This window comes from Schistocerca americana, chromosome X (assembly GCF_021461395.2).
Source record: "Schistocerca americana isolate TAMUIC-IGC-003095 chromosome X, iqSchAmer2.1, whole genome shotgun sequence".
Taxonomy (NCBI): Eukaryota; Metazoa; Arthropoda; class Insecta; order Orthoptera; family Acrididae; genus Schistocerca; species Schistocerca americana.
The window spans coordinates 372,588,008-372,605,157 of NC_060130.1; the positions used below are offsets into that span (position 1 = coordinate 372,588,008).

At 39.3% G+C, this 17,150-nt stretch overlaps 1 protein-coding gene across 2 annotated transcripts in view; it reads left to right on the forward strand.

Annotated features, from left to right (window-relative positions):
- The window catches only part of LOC124556729 (5'-AMP-activated protein kinase catalytic subunit alpha-2), a 156,317-nt gene that overhangs the window by 27,966 nt on the left and 111,201 nt on the right, over nucleotides 1–17,150 (forward strand). The window lies entirely within an intron of this gene.

A 17,150-nucleotide genomic window follows, 5' to 3' on the forward strand; every position in this document is an offset into this window, starting at 1 on the left:
AGCTTCTGGGATTATAGGAGGGGGGGGGGGGGGGGGGGGGGAGAGAGAGAGAGAGAGAGAGAGAGAGAGAGAGAGAGAGAGAGAGAGAGAGAGAGAGACTCAGATATTGAACTTTGTTATTGAATATAAAATATAAACACATTTTAAAAAGCATTTTAAGAGAGAAGGATGAGATGAAAATCCAGTGTCATTACTAGTTTAGCATGTTAGTGACAATATCAGTAAGATGTAGTAGGCTGGACAGTTGTGGATGTAGCACAGGACAGCGCATAGATATCAGTTCAATTGTGGGTAAAATTAATAGATCAGTGCAGTGCTTTCCTCCAAAAGTAAGTTCTGAGAAATTCATGTGTAATAGATGACTGAGCAATGCATGCAGATTGAACAAATAATTAATCCAAACACCTGGAGACATCATTACATTTTGAAGTAATGTCCTGTTTGAAGATTGACCATAAACATATGAACATTATTGAGAAAATAGTAGAGTGAAATGTGACATAGTAGTTAGGTTTTAATAAAGAATAGCTGCTAGCATACAGAGTAAAGCTTAGATGAAGTTAATATTTAACAGATATTTCTTAGTACTCGGGTGCAGTGTGACACCTGTATAAATTAACACCTGCAGTGGAAAATCACAAATGGTGGATCAAAATACGATGTGATAGAGGTATAAGTTGTGTAGATTCACTATCAGACAGTGAGACATGTTCAGCTGTGAAGACAGTGAAATATGAAACTTGGATGTTGAGCTGGACATTTTGAAACAGTGCAGCATGTGTCAGCTCATCAAGGAGTGCAGCATTTTGAGTTTTAAGAGCAGAGAAGTCAACAGTGTTGAATGACATTATTTGTATGTTTGCATTTACAAGACACTGTACAGTGCATAACAAAGACTACTTTGTTTTAGTATTAACCACTGTCTGTTCCATTCAATTTATGAAATAAAAAGCACTCAGGCAGATTTAATTCAGCTGATGATGCAAGACAAACTGAAAGAACTTCCAATGGGTTTAGATGTGATTGTGGTAGTAAAAGGCAACTAAACAACTTTCTTGTACAATGGGAAAAACTCATCCTGTATTATTTGCATAAAGATATATGTTAACCAATAATGTGGACACAAAATTTAAAAATTAATTTTGTGAGAAGATGTACACATATCTATGACTAACATGTATCCTGCTCATTCCTCCTCTGGCTCCTCATGATGAATCTTCAATTCTTCTTTCCTTTTTCAGTCTGATTGTTGAAACAAAATAATCTCGTCACCATATTTTAACGATTCATCATACAATAACCTTGTGCTGCTATCAGATTCCCCCACAGGTCTTATGACACTTTCATTAACAACTTTTTCACCAACTCCTCTATCTCTGTGAGTTGACATATGTGTTACATTTTGTTTGGTTTTTCAAAAACTTTTTTTACAATGAACCTTGTCTTTGGTATCATGTTTTAATGTCCTTTGTTTTACTGTAGACCATAGTGCATTCATATACTGGATGGAGTAGAGTGAAGGAGAAGAATAGTTGAGTGTAGTAGAATAAAGGAGAGCACAGTAATAAAATTGCAGACAACTACAAAAATGAATATTTACTTATTACTGAAAGAAGATAGGGTGTGAAAAGAAGAAAACAGCAGCAAACTGACATGACAGGTAGATGTCTCATGTGATTGAGGGCAAAGAAGATAGAATAAAAAATGTGATACTATGAAACAAAGATATACAAAGAAAAGAACAGAACAAGAAACTTAACCTTCTATTGCATTACTTTTTTTGGGAGACCAATTTCAATGAAAGAATCTAAAGATGGGGTCTGATACATAAATTATTGTACAACAGTTTAAACTTAGAAATTTTGACTTAATTTTATTTATTTGGTGCTCAAGGTTTGTTGTCATGTGGAAACATCATGTGTATAGCAACATACTTTCCAGAAGGCACACAGTATTTCTGTGTACTTATATGTACAATATATTTTATAAAATATATAAATTTACCTCTAAATATAGCAATGAAAAGTTTTAAGTTAAATAATTGTGCTTTTTGCATAAATTTTTAGTCATAGTCTTGAAATTTCAACCTGAGTGGTGATATGCAGTTTCAAACTACTCAAGAAACAAGTTTCATTTGTGTGAAACATAAAATCACTCACCATTTTACACACTTCACTTTGACTAGTCACTAGTATGAAACCTTGCACAGTCCTTGCATATCCATTCTTGGCAAATGTCCTATGCTGTCCAGTCACTTGTCTTCTTCAGACATTATGGCAATTGGTCCGTTCTTCCCTTTGTGATATGGTAGCTCTTAATAGAACTAATTCAGTGTTGCCTCGCTTTTCTAGTGGAATAGCAAACCTCTTCATATGGACTTCTTGAACTCGGCTAATGCGAGTGTGCTTTTTCGTTGCATTCCACAGTGCATCTCCTCTGTCAAGAAATCAAGCACTCACTACCATCAGAAGAAGTATATGAAAAAATATTCTGTGATACAGTTTATTTGGACTGTAGCTAGATGCAGTACAAAGCTATCATTAACTCTACAAGGTGTACCCCATATACCAACAGATTATGTTGTACAACAATGCAGGGTGAGCCACTTGACTGGTTTCTTCAGCGTCTTGTCATATCCTTCTACTTCAGTCATTGGGTTTTGTCCCTTGCTAAGCAGTGTCACAAATCTGTTGTCATGCCATTTTACATCAGAGTAGTGTATATTTATCATGGAATACTGTCTTTTTATCTTTTGCACTCCTACCATCTCTCTTCGTTTTCGTGATGCAGTCAAACATACATCCCTTTAGACAGTTAGATAGTACAGTATCTTGAATATGGGGACCTCTTTCTGCTAGTTTCATTTGCAGATGTAAACTACAGAACCAGTTCCCAAAAAATATTTTGCAATTTTTGTACGCTGGTAATTACACTACCAAGTCTTAGTACAACATTTCTACTGGATTGTATGTCAGTAAGATGTTCATTGCGGTTGCTACTGCCAGGATACAATTCAGAGATGTACACGAAGCAATTCACATCACGTAGTACAAGTGTATTTTAGCCCCTGTCTTTTCTCTCTCTCTTTTTTAATTTTTTTGTTGTACTGTTTCATTCAGTGATGCCCTTTGAACAGTGTAACCTGTCAATGAAGGATTTTTTTGAACAGATAGCCTGTTTCACTGCTTGATAATAATGCACAACATTTCATTTCCAAGGAACATATGAAAATATTCTTTTGGTTGGCACAGATGAGAAGGTATACCAGTCAATTTTGGCATGGGCAGTTCTTTCCAGTATTTCTTCCACCTGCATGAAAGTTTAGACTCTTTATTTGACTTTGGAGCAGTCCTTTGTTCTGTGTCAACAATGACATTTTGTGTAATACACTGTTTTCATCATTATCATCATCGTCATGTCCACAGCTCATGGTCTAGTGGCTAGCGTTGCTGCCTCTGGATCACGGGATCCCGGGTTCGATTCCTGGCCGGGTTGGGGATTTTCTCTGCCTGGGGACTGGGTTTTGTGTTGTCCTCATCAGTAAGTAGATATATTTTGCAGGTATTTCAGTTAGTGGTGTCACATGGAATAATGTTGTGGGCTAATTTATCTTTAAGAGAGACAGTTTTCTTATTCTCTCATAAAGTTTGTTGTACATAATCCACTGCAGTTGAAAAGGAACAATGACGTACATAATTACGAGACAAAAAGAGAAAATGACATTCATTACTCCATGTTAAAGTTGTCTTTAGTGCAAGAAGGGGTGCACAATGCTGCAACAAAAGTTTTTGGCAATTTACCCAGTGATATAAAATGCGTGGCAAAGAAAGTAAAATTTGAACACACACTAAAAAAGTTTTTCCTTGACAACTCTTTCTATTCCATAGAAGAATTTTTATTATTATGGTGTGTAAAATGTGCTGAGTAGGCATTAGTAATTCATGTCTGTGTCTTATAAAAATTCAGCATGTAGCCAAATGGTTCAAATGGCTCTGAGCTCTATGGGACTTAACTTCTGAGGTCATCAGTCCCCCAGAACTAGAACTACTTAAACCTAACTAACCTAAGGACATCACACACACCCACACCCGAGGCAGGGTTCGAACCTGCGACCGTAGCGGTCGTGCAGTTCCAGACTGTAGCACCTAGAACCGCTCGGCCACCCCGGCCGGCGCATTTAGCCATATTTACAAATTAATATGTGACGTGAATGTAAAATGACTCGTTTCACATCATTACGATTTATAATGCAAATGATCCATGGAACATGAAACTAACTAACTAACAAGCAAGCTTCTACAACCACCGTCATCAGTCTCAGAAACAACTATACTTTAAGCACCAATATCAGGGGCAACTCTCTCATCTTCATAGTCACCTGCAAACACTTCTTCACAGTCAGGGGAATCCAATTCCAAATTATCACTTTCTTTGGGAATATTCCTAATTGGTTTACAAAATTACTCCCGAAGCATTAAGCTGGAAATGATGCTTGTTTAAAATATGAAATTAATAAACAACCTTGTACTGAATCTGGCCATGTTGGAAAAAGTTATGTTCAAAGCAGCAATATCATAGTGTTGACATATGGCAACAAACCAGAAATATTGATTATTTGTCTTTCAGTTCCAGAAACATGAAAACATAATTCGTTCTTTCACTAAGCAACAATTTTTACATACTTCATAAATGTAATTTTTTTAGCTATAATCTATGTGACAGAAATAATTCACTCTCTGCATGTGTTTACTTCTTGCAACTGGCATTCAATGAAGATTGTCGTTTTCAGCCAACAGAACAATACTAAATAACACAACCAAACTGTGTGTGTTGCCACATGCAACACCAAGCATATACAAGCGGTTTTCTTAATAGTATTCTTAAATTTGCAACAGAGGGCTTAGAAGACTATCAGTGAGAAGAATTAAGGATAAACAATAAAGAAGTAGTAAACTAGTTTGTAAAGAAGAAGGGAGAGAAGAACAGAATAAGTAGGATGATGCCAGTTTGATGGATGCTATCAGCCAAAAAACTTTTATCAGTTGTAGAGAATACTTTACCAAATAATCGGAAGGTCATCAAAAAAAGCTATAAGCAGTGTGTAGGAGAGGAATGTAATTCAGTCCTAAAAGATTTGCAGGAAGATGCAGAAGAGGAACCTGAGAGAGAGAGAGATAGAGAGAGAGAGCAATGAACCAGTAACTCAGGTGAATTTGTAAGATGGAAAAACTGATTTTCTCATAACATTGATTTTTGCAATTTACTTGAAATAAAGGAAAAAAATCATTATTACCAATGTTGTATTAAAACTTGAAAGTTGCAGAAAAATCAACGAGTTACATCTATGGTACTTGGATTGAATGTGAATTTTATAATAGGAGTTGACTGAGTAATGTGAAATCAGACAATAGTTGATTTCAAAAATCTCTCATTATATTTAATGATAACAGCTTATAAATACAAATGACATTTAAAAGGACCAATATAAATAATGATGAAATACAATTACATGCGAACCAGTTAATTGAAGAGAGAGACGATGGTCGAATAAGGGTAAATTATCAAAGCCCTGAAGGAATGCTGGAAGGCAATAAAATAGTGAACTAGGAGATAAGAAGGTACATGTTGTGAATGGATGGGATACATGCAGAAAATCAGACATAAGAAATATATTGATATAAGAAAAAAGATGTTTTTTTCACAGAAGCCAGTTTCAAACAAATTTTACGTACATGCAACATTAACCACTAAGTGTGTAATGGAATGGGCAACTGACTTGTAAACTGTATCAGCTATGAATTGGCTGAGAATAGGAATCTGCAGTTTATTATAGCTTACCAGTCGATGTTCGACGCGTGCCAGTGGTGGGGACCCTAGCCTGATACACATTCGCAAGTTGAGTAGGGATATGTTAGGCCCCATGGCTTATCCTTCACATACAATTCAATGAAAAGTTTGTTCTGGACTGCAGACAATGGCAAACACTTTTTTCTACATTTATGGTAAGAGGCCCACCACTTCAGGCAGCCCACCCGCTTGTGCTGTACAACAAGAGAGGGGCATGAAGGAAGTGGTGTTTGCTGTTCCTTCTGCCAATGAAGTGTTTGTTCTTATTGGCCCAGTTGGTTTGTTTGTGCTGTGGCTACCTCATCTTTCCACAGTGAGCTATACGCCTTGCACCAGAGCTGCCTGTCAACAACAGCAGCATCACTCCAAACCTCTAATTGGTGGCCTGCAGCATGAGAGACTTTGAACGACTGTGAAATATTCAAAACCTCTTCTAACATAGGGTCCTCAAGCTGAAGGGCACATTGATGCACCTACCTATTTTGGGCCGAACAGGTGATTTCGTCTCTGACTGTGATGTCTGCATAAAAATCCTGAGGCTTAGCTGTGATGAACTGACACTTACAACTGAGGCTATGAAAGTCAGCTGACTAAGCTTGATACAACTGCTGTGTATATTTCCAGAGTCTGAATATGGGTCATGATTACACTTTACATTATGTATTAGTTTTAGTTGTAGTTTATTAGATGTAGAAAACCCAATTTTTACTTTGTGATTTTAGAAAATATTTGCTACAGTGGTAGAATTCAGCAAGTGCAGCACTGTGTGTGTAGGCTTGTGGTATTAAGAGAACAGCAAATGACACATATCGTTAAAAGAAAGCAACACTGGTTCTTGCAGAGGAGCTAATTGTTACAGTAAGTGATACATACGATGGGGTGTACATGCCAAGAAAAGAGGATTACACACCTCTGTGTTGGCCATTTGGAATGCCAAGTTGACAAAGTTGCTTCTGATAAGCATCCCAGTCTTCTGCAGATTCATTGTGTGGAGGAATGGCAGTGGGTGAACAATCGGTGATTGAACCCAGGTCAGTGTAGCCAATAACCATTTCAACACGGTCATATGTACCTGATGTTGTTGCAGAAATGACTAGAGGGAAGCCTCCATGGAAGAGCCGAATGGCAGAAAGATGACAGAATCCAAAAGACACAAAAATTCGACCCTCAGCCTCACCACTTGTGTTCCAACTAGGAACACCAGGAAACACACAGCTGTAAAAGAGAGAAAGGTTATTGGGCCATGGAGTGACATCAACAAGAATATGCTGAGCTGACAAAAGTCATGGGTTTGTTTATAAATAAATCTTTTGCTACCAGTCATGATTTTTCTTTATTTTACTTTTTGCACGATGCATTTCAGGAAATGATTCCCATTTTCAAGTGTGTATTAAGCCATTTCTATTGATGTTGTCAATAGAAATGAGAGTCTGCTTCATTTTGTTGACTTTTACTGCAATATATAAGAAATACGTGATTTTTTAGTTGGGTATTAATTCTTTTGGTGAAGTTAGTGGTGAAATTTAGAAGAATTTGTACTTACAGTTTTCTAATGGTCCATTTGTGCAGGGTCTCAAACACACTAAGCATCACACACAACTTGTTGTACACTTTACACATCAAAAGTATCTTATATAAACAAAACAGTTACAAAGATCTTCTTACAGGTAGTCCACAGAGATAACATTATAGGTGTTTCACAGATTATGATAGGCTTTTGTACAGAGGTTATTTATCTTAACAATTTGGCTCATAAATTACGTATATCGATTTTACAATTGTGTTTATTTCTGTGTTTCACTATTTTTACTTAAGTATACTATCGAAATATCTGAAGAAATTCACTGCTTCACTTTCAAGTTTTTTGTTTAATATTTTATCTTCATATTTTCTGTAATGTGAATATACCTCCAGTTCTTCTAGCACATCCATTTTATGTCCTTTATTTAGTCAATGGAGTACTTTGACATTTAGCTCTGTTTTTCCAAATGGGTGTCCTGTATTATGTATGTGTGTTGCTATTGCTGATGTAGTATGTTTGTTGTGTGTGTAGACTTTAATGTGCTCTGTGTACCTGGTGTTGAAATTTCGGCCTGTTTGGCCTAGGTAGAACATGGAGCATTCCTGACGTGTTACCTTGTATATTCCTGAGTCTGAATGTGGGTCATGATTACACTTTATATTATGTATTAGTTTTTGTTGTAGTTTATTAGATGTAGAAAACGCAATTTTTACTTTGTGATTTTTGAAAATATTTGCAATCTTTTGTGATACATTGCCTATATATGGAATACTAGACATACATTTCTTTTTCTCGTTTTCTTCTGTGGTGCTGTTTGCACCTGTGTCTTTCTTCACTTTCTCTAGGATTGTGTCAACCATGGAAACATTGTAACCATTGGCAACTGCAATCTTTTTCACTGTGTTTATTCATTGTTGCATATTTTCTTGTTTCAATGGTATTTTTGATGCCCTGTGCAGCATTGACCTGTATGCTGCCTTTTTATGGATATTTGGGTAACATGAGGTTGCAGGGATTGTGGTGTCAGTCATAGTGTTTTTCCTATAAATTTTGAATGTGCATTTGTTGTTGTGTGCAACAAGTTGTATGTGATGTTTAGTGTGTGTGAGACTGCACAAATGGACCATTAGAAAAGTAAGTACAAATTCTTCTAAATTTTGCCACTAACTTCACCAAAAGAATCGATACCCAACTAAAAAATTGTGTGTTTCTTATATATTGCAGTAAAAGTCAATGAAATGAAGCAGACTCTCACACATTGACAACATCAATATAAATGGCTTAATACACACAAAAAACACACATGAAAATGGGAATCATTTCTCGAAACATGTCGTGCTAAAAGTAAAATAAAGAAAAATCATGACTGGTAGCAGAAGATTTATTTATAAACAAACCTATTGTTTTCACAGTCTCAGGCTTTCAAAATGCATTTATAATGGATCAAATCAGATTAAAAGTATTGGGATAGTGATACGCACATATACAGATGGCGGTAGTGTTGCTCACACAAGGTGTAAAAGAACAGTGTGTTAGCAGAGCTGCCATGTGATCCATTTGAAAAGGTTTTCAATGTGATTATGGTTGCATGACGGGAATTAAGAGACTTTGAACATGGAATGGTAGTTAGAGCTAGACACATGGGACATGCCATTTTGGAAATTGTTGGGGAATTCAACAGTCTGAGATCCAAAATGTCAAAAGTGTGCTGAGAATACCAAATTTCAGGCATTACCTCTCACCATGGACAATGCAGTGACTGACAACCTTCACTTAATGACTGAGATCAGTGGCATTTGTTTAGAATTGTCAGTGCTAGCAGACAAGCAGCAATGCTTGTAATGACCACAGAAATCAATGTGGGACTATGATGAATGTATGTTAGGACATTGCGGCGAAATTTGGCATTAGTGGGCTATGGCAGCAGATGACCAACACGAATGCCACTGCTAACAGCATGACATAGCCTGCAGTGTCTCTCCTGGGCTCATGACCGTTGGGCCCTAGATGACTGGAAAACATTATGTGGTTAGATGTGTCCCAGTTTCAGTTGGTAAAAGTTGATGGTAGGGTTGAGTGTGGTGCAGACCCCATGAAGCCATGGACCCAAGTTGTCAACAAGGCACTGTGCCAGCCGGTTTTGGGTGCGTAATGGTGTGGGCTGTCTTTCGATGTAATGGACTGGGTCGTCTGACCCAATTGAACTGATCATAGATTGGAAATGGTTATGTTTGGCTACTTGGAAACCATTTGCAGCCATTCATGGACTTCGTGTTCCCAAACAGCAATGGAATTTTTGTTGGATGACAATGTTCTATGTCACCAGACCACAATTGTTCATGATTGGCTCTGGACCATTTTAGCAAATGATTGGGCTTCCCAAGTTGCCCAATTGAATCCCATCGAACAGTTGTGGGATGTAATTGGGAGATCAGTTGGTGCACAAAATCCTGCATAGGTAAGGCTCAGTATATCTGCAGGGAACTTACAACAAATTGTTGAGTCCATGCCACATCGAGTTGCTGCACTACACTGGGCAAAAGGAGGTCCAAGACAATATTAGGAGGTATTTTTCTCACTTCAGTGTGCAATGAAAGTACTTCACACGTCTTGAACACATAAACAACTCAGAGCCCGGATGCCTGCGCATTTCCTTGTAAAAACACTATTCACATCAAGTGTTGCTTGTGTAGTCACATGGTGGACCTGGCGACAGCGGTCGGTGACTGGGCTGCCTGTGATGTTACCTTGCGTAGTTGCAGGAATGCTGCTTGTATGTCTGCTTTCGGTTGTAGGTGTAGTAACTGGTGGGTTACTGCCGGCAGCCACAGAGAATTGAATTTCATATTTGTGCTAAAACATAGATGGATAACCACCTACTCTCCGTGTGGAAGTTATAATCTGCCTTGTCTAGAGCAAAGAATACCACTCCTAGCTCCAATGGATTTCTCTCTTTGATGCAACTTCACCTGAATTCCCAATCTAAGAAATACTTCAGAAACTCTTTAATAAGATTTGGACAGGAGAATAGTGTACCAGCTCAAGGAGAGAAAGTATTGTTACCCTTCTCCTAAACGCAGTGACGGAGTACACAGATCCAAATAGTTACTGCAGTGTTGCTCGTACGAGCTAGGGAAGACTCTTGAGCAGGTGATTAACATGCATCTTGGTGTGGATTTTGGCAAAAAGGAGTCTCCCGAGTCACTTCCAGGGGGCGGGTATCATTCTTCTCTTGAGAACCTTGCCCAGCTGGGAACAGCAGTGCAAGCATCTTTCCTCTGTAAGCAACAGCTTTCAGTTGTATTTCTAGACTTAGAGAAAACATATGGTACTGCTTGGAGACATAACATCTTGTGGTGATTCTACCACTGAGGATTCTGTGGGTGTCACCCTATTTTGCTGCAATCCTCCAAAGTGATTGATATTTTAGCTACAGGGTGGGAACCACCATTACAGATAATTTTGTTCAAGAAAATGGTGTTCGTCAGAGAATTATTTCAATTGTTACCCATTTCACCATTTCTTTTTACTTTATTCCATTCTTTATAAAATGTTTGTTGTGTGTGGACAATTTATTTTCTCCTGATTTTCCAGTCTTGTAAAAGCATTTCCTCAGTTTCATACAATGCTCAATTAGTGGAAAAATTGACAGTAAATACTAGTTTTAAGTTTTTCATTGATAAAACTGTGTGTGTCCATTTTAATCTCTCATACAGTGTCGTTTGTATAGCAGGCCTAAAGCTGAGTGGCACCCCTCTTTTAAGAACTCGGTGAGGTTCCAGGGCCAGAAATTTGATGAGTGGTGTACTTGTCTGCCACATTTGGGGGGAGGGGGTGGGGGAGAATATGCCTGCTGAAATTTTATAAATGCTTCGTTTGTTCCTGCCCCGATTATGGTTGTAGTCAATTTGCATGATATTCATATTTGAAAATTTTTTATGCAGTCCATCAAGAGGGTGTTAGTTTGGCTACTAGCACATACAGATTGTGTCATATTCCCAGTCTATGTGCTGACATGGGTGACGTAACCACGATGTGTCATGGCTTGCAATGCCACTCCATCAAATAGTAAATTGCCCATCCATTGCGTCAAGCACTTATATGCATGACATCCAAACATCAAAAGGCCACTTAGGATTTGACTGAAGCAGCTTCTTTTAGACTTAAACAATTATGCATCAGGCTTTCATTTCAGTTTGGTGTAAGTCTTCTCCATGGGTACTGGAAAGGCTCAAGATGTTTTTAAATTTATTGGAGTACGGTAAGTCCTGTACTCAAATATCGTATTTTTAAATTAAAATTTTGTGAGATTTTAAATGTTGATAATGATTTTAAAGTTATACACGCAGGTGGATCTAAGTAGGATGATACCTGTTGTATTAACCAATAACTTAGGTGCTCAACATAAAGGTAACAGAAAGCAAAAACCCCTAGCTGCAATCACAGCTGTAACTTAGACTGTACGGACATGGATTCATGATTAATATTCCAAATGAGTATACTGCATTTGTCACTGAAAGGCATACAATCTTGGAGGCACTGGAGCAGTTGAGACTTGCTTCAGTAACGAAATTCGTCTACACTAACTTCCTAATTGTTTTACAGTCAACCCAACACTTGTTCTCTGCAGATGTAAGTGTCTGAAGAATCCAAGGTAGCGTCATTCTACTGGGTAACTGGTCATGTGGAAATCCAAGAAAACAAGATAGCTGATAAAGTAGCAAAGGAGGTTTGTGGAGAGTCGACTGTAGCTTTAGTGTTGATGATGATGTTTGGTTTGTGGGCCACTCAACTGGGCGGTCATGAGTGCCCATACAAAGTCCTAACTTTTACACAGCCCAGTTTGTTTACATAGTCCAATCTAGCCACTGCCATGGATGATGATGATAATAATAATGATGACAACACAAACGCCCAGTCCCCTGTAGCTCAGTGTGCTGTCCCCTGCGTGCCACGCTGTTGAACAATGAAGTGTGCCAATGGGAGTTCGACGCATAGGGCCCAGGTGTAAATCCTGACACCGTGAGGGATTTTTCATTGGTGGGACAGTTGGAATGGGGTGCACTTAGCCTTGTGAAGCCATTGTCAGTGAAAGTAGCAGCTACAAGGTCTGGGAAGTTGACAAACAGTGAGGAGAGTGGTGTGCTGACCCAATGCCCCAGAGGACATGTTGGCCATTTGTCAATGAATGGCCCATCGGGAGGTGGTAATGGGAAAAGAATTGGGTGGATATGAGTGACAATAAGCTGCAACAACTGAAACCGAAGGAGAAGTGATGAAGTTCTATTAACACATTTGTGTATTGACTATACTCCTTCAATGTTTGGCTTCTTGCACAGCATGAGGACCTGTGTGTTTGTAATGCTTGTAACATACTCCTGTCAGTGAAAAATATTTTAGCTGATAACATTTTTTGCAATTGATGGAAAGATGGCCTTTGGTTTAAAAGAGAGCTTGCCCTCAATTTTAAGTAATAATACCATGAGTATATTGCATAATTTAATACATAGTCCTCACTAAAATATTGTGTAGGAGTTGTTTTGTGTCTTTATGACAGGTTCAATCCTGTATATTGTGTGATCAGCCAGCAACATAGATCTGCATATTTAATTTTACTTGTGTGTGTGTGTGTGTGTGTGTGTGTGTGTGTGTGTGTGTGTGTGTGTGTGTGTGTGTGTGCGTGTGTGTGTGCGTGTGTGTGCGTGCGTGCGTGCGTGCGCGCGTGCGCGTGCGTGCGTGTGCACGTGCGTGCGCGCGTCATAAGAGACACATCCAAGTAACATATCATAGTGGCCAGCAGCTTCTTCACATTTTTTATATTAGTGGTCAGCCAGTATCACATATATGAGAAGCAGTTTAAGGTAGTTTTTTTTATTTTATTTAGTTGGATCAGGAGTTAAAAGTATTTTATCTCATGACTATTACTGCCATTTTGACGTAGTGACTCAAAGATATGACAAGTTCATGATTCATTTTTCCAAAGGGATCATTTATATAGGTGCTGATAACCTCAACATTGAGTACCCCACCCCAACAACAGTAACATAGTACACTATGAGATCAAAAGTATCTGGACACCTCCGAAAACATACGTTTTTCATATTAGGTGCATTGTGCTGCTACCTACTGCCAGGTACTCCATATCAGCGACCTCAGTAGTTGTTAGACATCGTGAGAGAGCAGAATGGGGCACTCTGCGGAACTCATAAACATCGAATGTGGTCAGGTGCATATGTCTGTACGCGAGATTTCCACACTCCTAAACATCACTAGGTCCACTGTTTCTGATGTGATAGTGAGGTGGAAACGTGAAGGGACACGTACAGCACCAAAGCGTACAAGCCAACCTCGTCTGTTGACCGACAGAGACCGCCGACAGTTGAAGAGGGTTGTAGTGTGTAATACGCAGATGTCTATCCAGACCGTCACATAGGACTTCCAAACTGCATCATGATCCACTGCAAGTACTATGACAGTTAGGCAGGAGATGAGAAAAACATGGATTTCATGGTCAAGCAGCTGCTCATAAGCCACACAACACACCAGTAAATGCCAAACGACACTTCACTTGGTGTAAGGAGCATAAACATTGGATGATTGAACAGTGGAAAAACATTGTGTTTAGTGACAAATCATGGTACACAATGTGGCGATCTGATGGCAGGCTGTGGGTATGGCGAATGCCCGGTGAACGTCATCTGCCAGTGTGTGTAGTGCCATCAGTAAAATTAGGAGGTGGTGATGTTATGGTGTGGTCGTGTTTTTCATGGAGGGGCCTTGCACCCCTCATTGTTTTGCACGGCACTATCACAGCACAGGCCTACATTGATGTTTTAAGCACCTTCTTGCTTCCCACTGTTGAAGAGCAATTCAGGAATGCCGATTGCATCTTTCAACATGATTGAGCACCTGTTCATAATGCATGGCCTGTGGCGGAGTGGTTACACAACAACAACATCCCTTTCCCCAGTGCAGCACTCTGTGAAGAATGGGCTTCCATTCCCCAAGAAACCTTCTAGCACCTGACTAAACACGTATGTCTGCTAGAGTGGAATCTGTCATCAAGGCTGAGGGTGGGCCAACACTGTATTGAATTCCAGCATTGCCAGTGGAGGGCGCCACGAACTTGTAAGTCCTTTTCAGCCAGGTGTCCAGATAGTTTTGATCTCATAGTTTATCTCATGGAGTTCTAAATACTGTATTATATTTACAGATTTGAGCACCCTAGGTTCAGTGTAATATCATTCAATTTGTAAACATACTTAAATATTACAATAAACATTGTGGCAACACTAAAATTTGGAAGAGGGTCCTGATACACTTTCTCCTAGTCTGAGCTCTGAACATTAGTTGTGGCTGATAGAAAAATGACTGCATATATAAAAACAGTTTAGACATCATACTTTCTACATAGTGAACCTTTACTGTATCTGTATGATACAACTGTTACCTACAAAACAAACACTGTTGTACAGTTCAGGAAAATCAGATTGGTTCACTGGACTGGCCTACTCAAAACCTAGACAGGAATGGCATCATACATCTTTAGGATCAGCTAAAGCATCAGTTACATTACCACATCAGTAAGCATGGGGTGCAAATATTAGTCATGCTCATTTACTATTAATTACTTGATTAGTTTTGTTAGAACAAACGACATTTCGTGTTCAAGTATGCTTGGCCGTAGTGTTGTGTATCTGAGTTAGTTTTCTAGTTGCAGTGGAGATTTCTGCTTCCAAGGAACTAGAACTGTATTGTCTGTTAAGAGATACTTCAGAGTCAAGGGTAGAAAAAACATACATTTATAGCATTTGTAGGCTAAGAGAAAGCTTTTGACAATGTTGACTGGAATACTCTTTGAAATTCTGAAGGTAGAATGGGTAACATACAATGAGGATAGGCTATTTACAACTTGTACAGAAAACTGATGGCAGTTATAAGAGTTGAGGAGCATGAAAGGGAAGCAATGGTTGAAAAGGGAGTGAGGCAGGGTTGTAGCTTATCCCAGTGTTATTCAAACTGTACACTGAGCAAGCAGTAAAGCAAACAAAAGAAAAATTTTGAGAAGGAATTGAAGATCAGGGAGATGAAATAAAAATCTTTGATGTTTTTCAATTACATTAATCCTGTCAGAGACAGCAAAGAACTTTGAAGAGCATCTGAATGGAATGGACAGTATCTTGAAAGGAGGGCGTAGGATGAACATCAACAAAAGCAACTTTATTAAATCAGGTGATTCTGAGGGAATTATATCAGGAAATTAGACACTAAAGGTAGTACATGAATTTTGTTATTTGGACTGTGAAATAACTGATGATGGCCAAAGTAGAAAGGATACACACTTAAGAGCCAAGGAAGCTGGTACATCTGCATATCATCATGTAGGCCCCCAGTAAGCACTCAGAAGTGCCGCAACATGACATGGCTTGGACTTGACCAATTGTCTGAAGTAGTGCTGGAGGGAATTGACACCATGAATCCTGCAAGGTTGTCCATAAATCTGCAACAGTACGAGGCACTGAAGATCTCTTCTGAACATCACATTGCAAGGCATCCCAGATATGCTCAATAATGTTCATGTCTGGGAAGTTTTGTAGCCAGTGGAAGTGTTTGAACTCAGAAGAGTGTTCCTGGAGCCACGTTATAGCAATTCTGGGTGTGTGGGGTGTCGCATTTTCATGCTGCAATTGCCCAAGTCTGTTGGAATGCACAAAGGACATCAATGGATGCAAGTGATCAGACAGGATACTTATGTACGTTTCATCTGTCAGAGTCGTCCACTATGTGATCAAAAGTATCGGGACACCTGGCTGTAAATGACTTACAAGTTTGTGGCGCTCTCCATCGGTAATGCTGCAATTCAGTATGGTGTTGGCCTACCCTTACCCTTGATGACAGATTCCACTCTCACAGGCATACGATCAGTCAGGTGCTGGAAGGTTTCTTGCGGAATGGCAGCCCATTCTTCATGGAGTGCTGCACTGAGGAGAGGTATTGATGTCAGTCAGTGAGGCCTGGCAAGAAGTTGGTGTTCCAAAACATCCCAAAGGTGTTCTGCAGGATTCAGGTCTCTGCAGGCCAATCCATTACATGGATGTTATTGTCGTGTAACCACTCTGTCACAGGTCGTGCATTATGAACAGATGCTCAATCGTGTTGAAATATGCAATCGCCATCCCTGAATTGTTCTTGAACAGTGGGAAGCAAGAAGGTGCTTAAAACATCAATGTAGGCCTGTGCTGTGATAGTGCCATACAAAAGCAATCCCCCTCGATGAAAAACATGACCACGCCATAACAGCACCGCCTCCGAATTTTACTGTTGGCACTACACGCACTGGCAGATGATGTTCACTGGGTATTTGCCATTCTCACACCCTGCCATCAGATCGCCACATTGTGTACCGTGATTCGTCTCTCCACACAACATATGAGACACAATAGATGAGACATCAAGGAAGGGCTCACCAATTTAGTATTGAAGTGAGGTATGTGAACGTGTGTGTGTGTGTGTGTGTGTGTGTGTGGGGGGGGGGGGGGGGGGGGGAGTAAAAATTGTAGAGGGAGCCCAAGAGATGAATACAGTAACCAAGTTCAAAAGAATATACACTCCTGGAAATTGAAATAAGAACACCGTGAATTCATTGTCCCAGGAAGGGGAAACTTTATTGACACATTCCTGGGGTCAGATACATCACATGATCACACTGACAGAACCACAGGCACATAGACACAGGCAACAGAGCATGCACAATGTCGGCACTAGTACAGTGTATATCCAC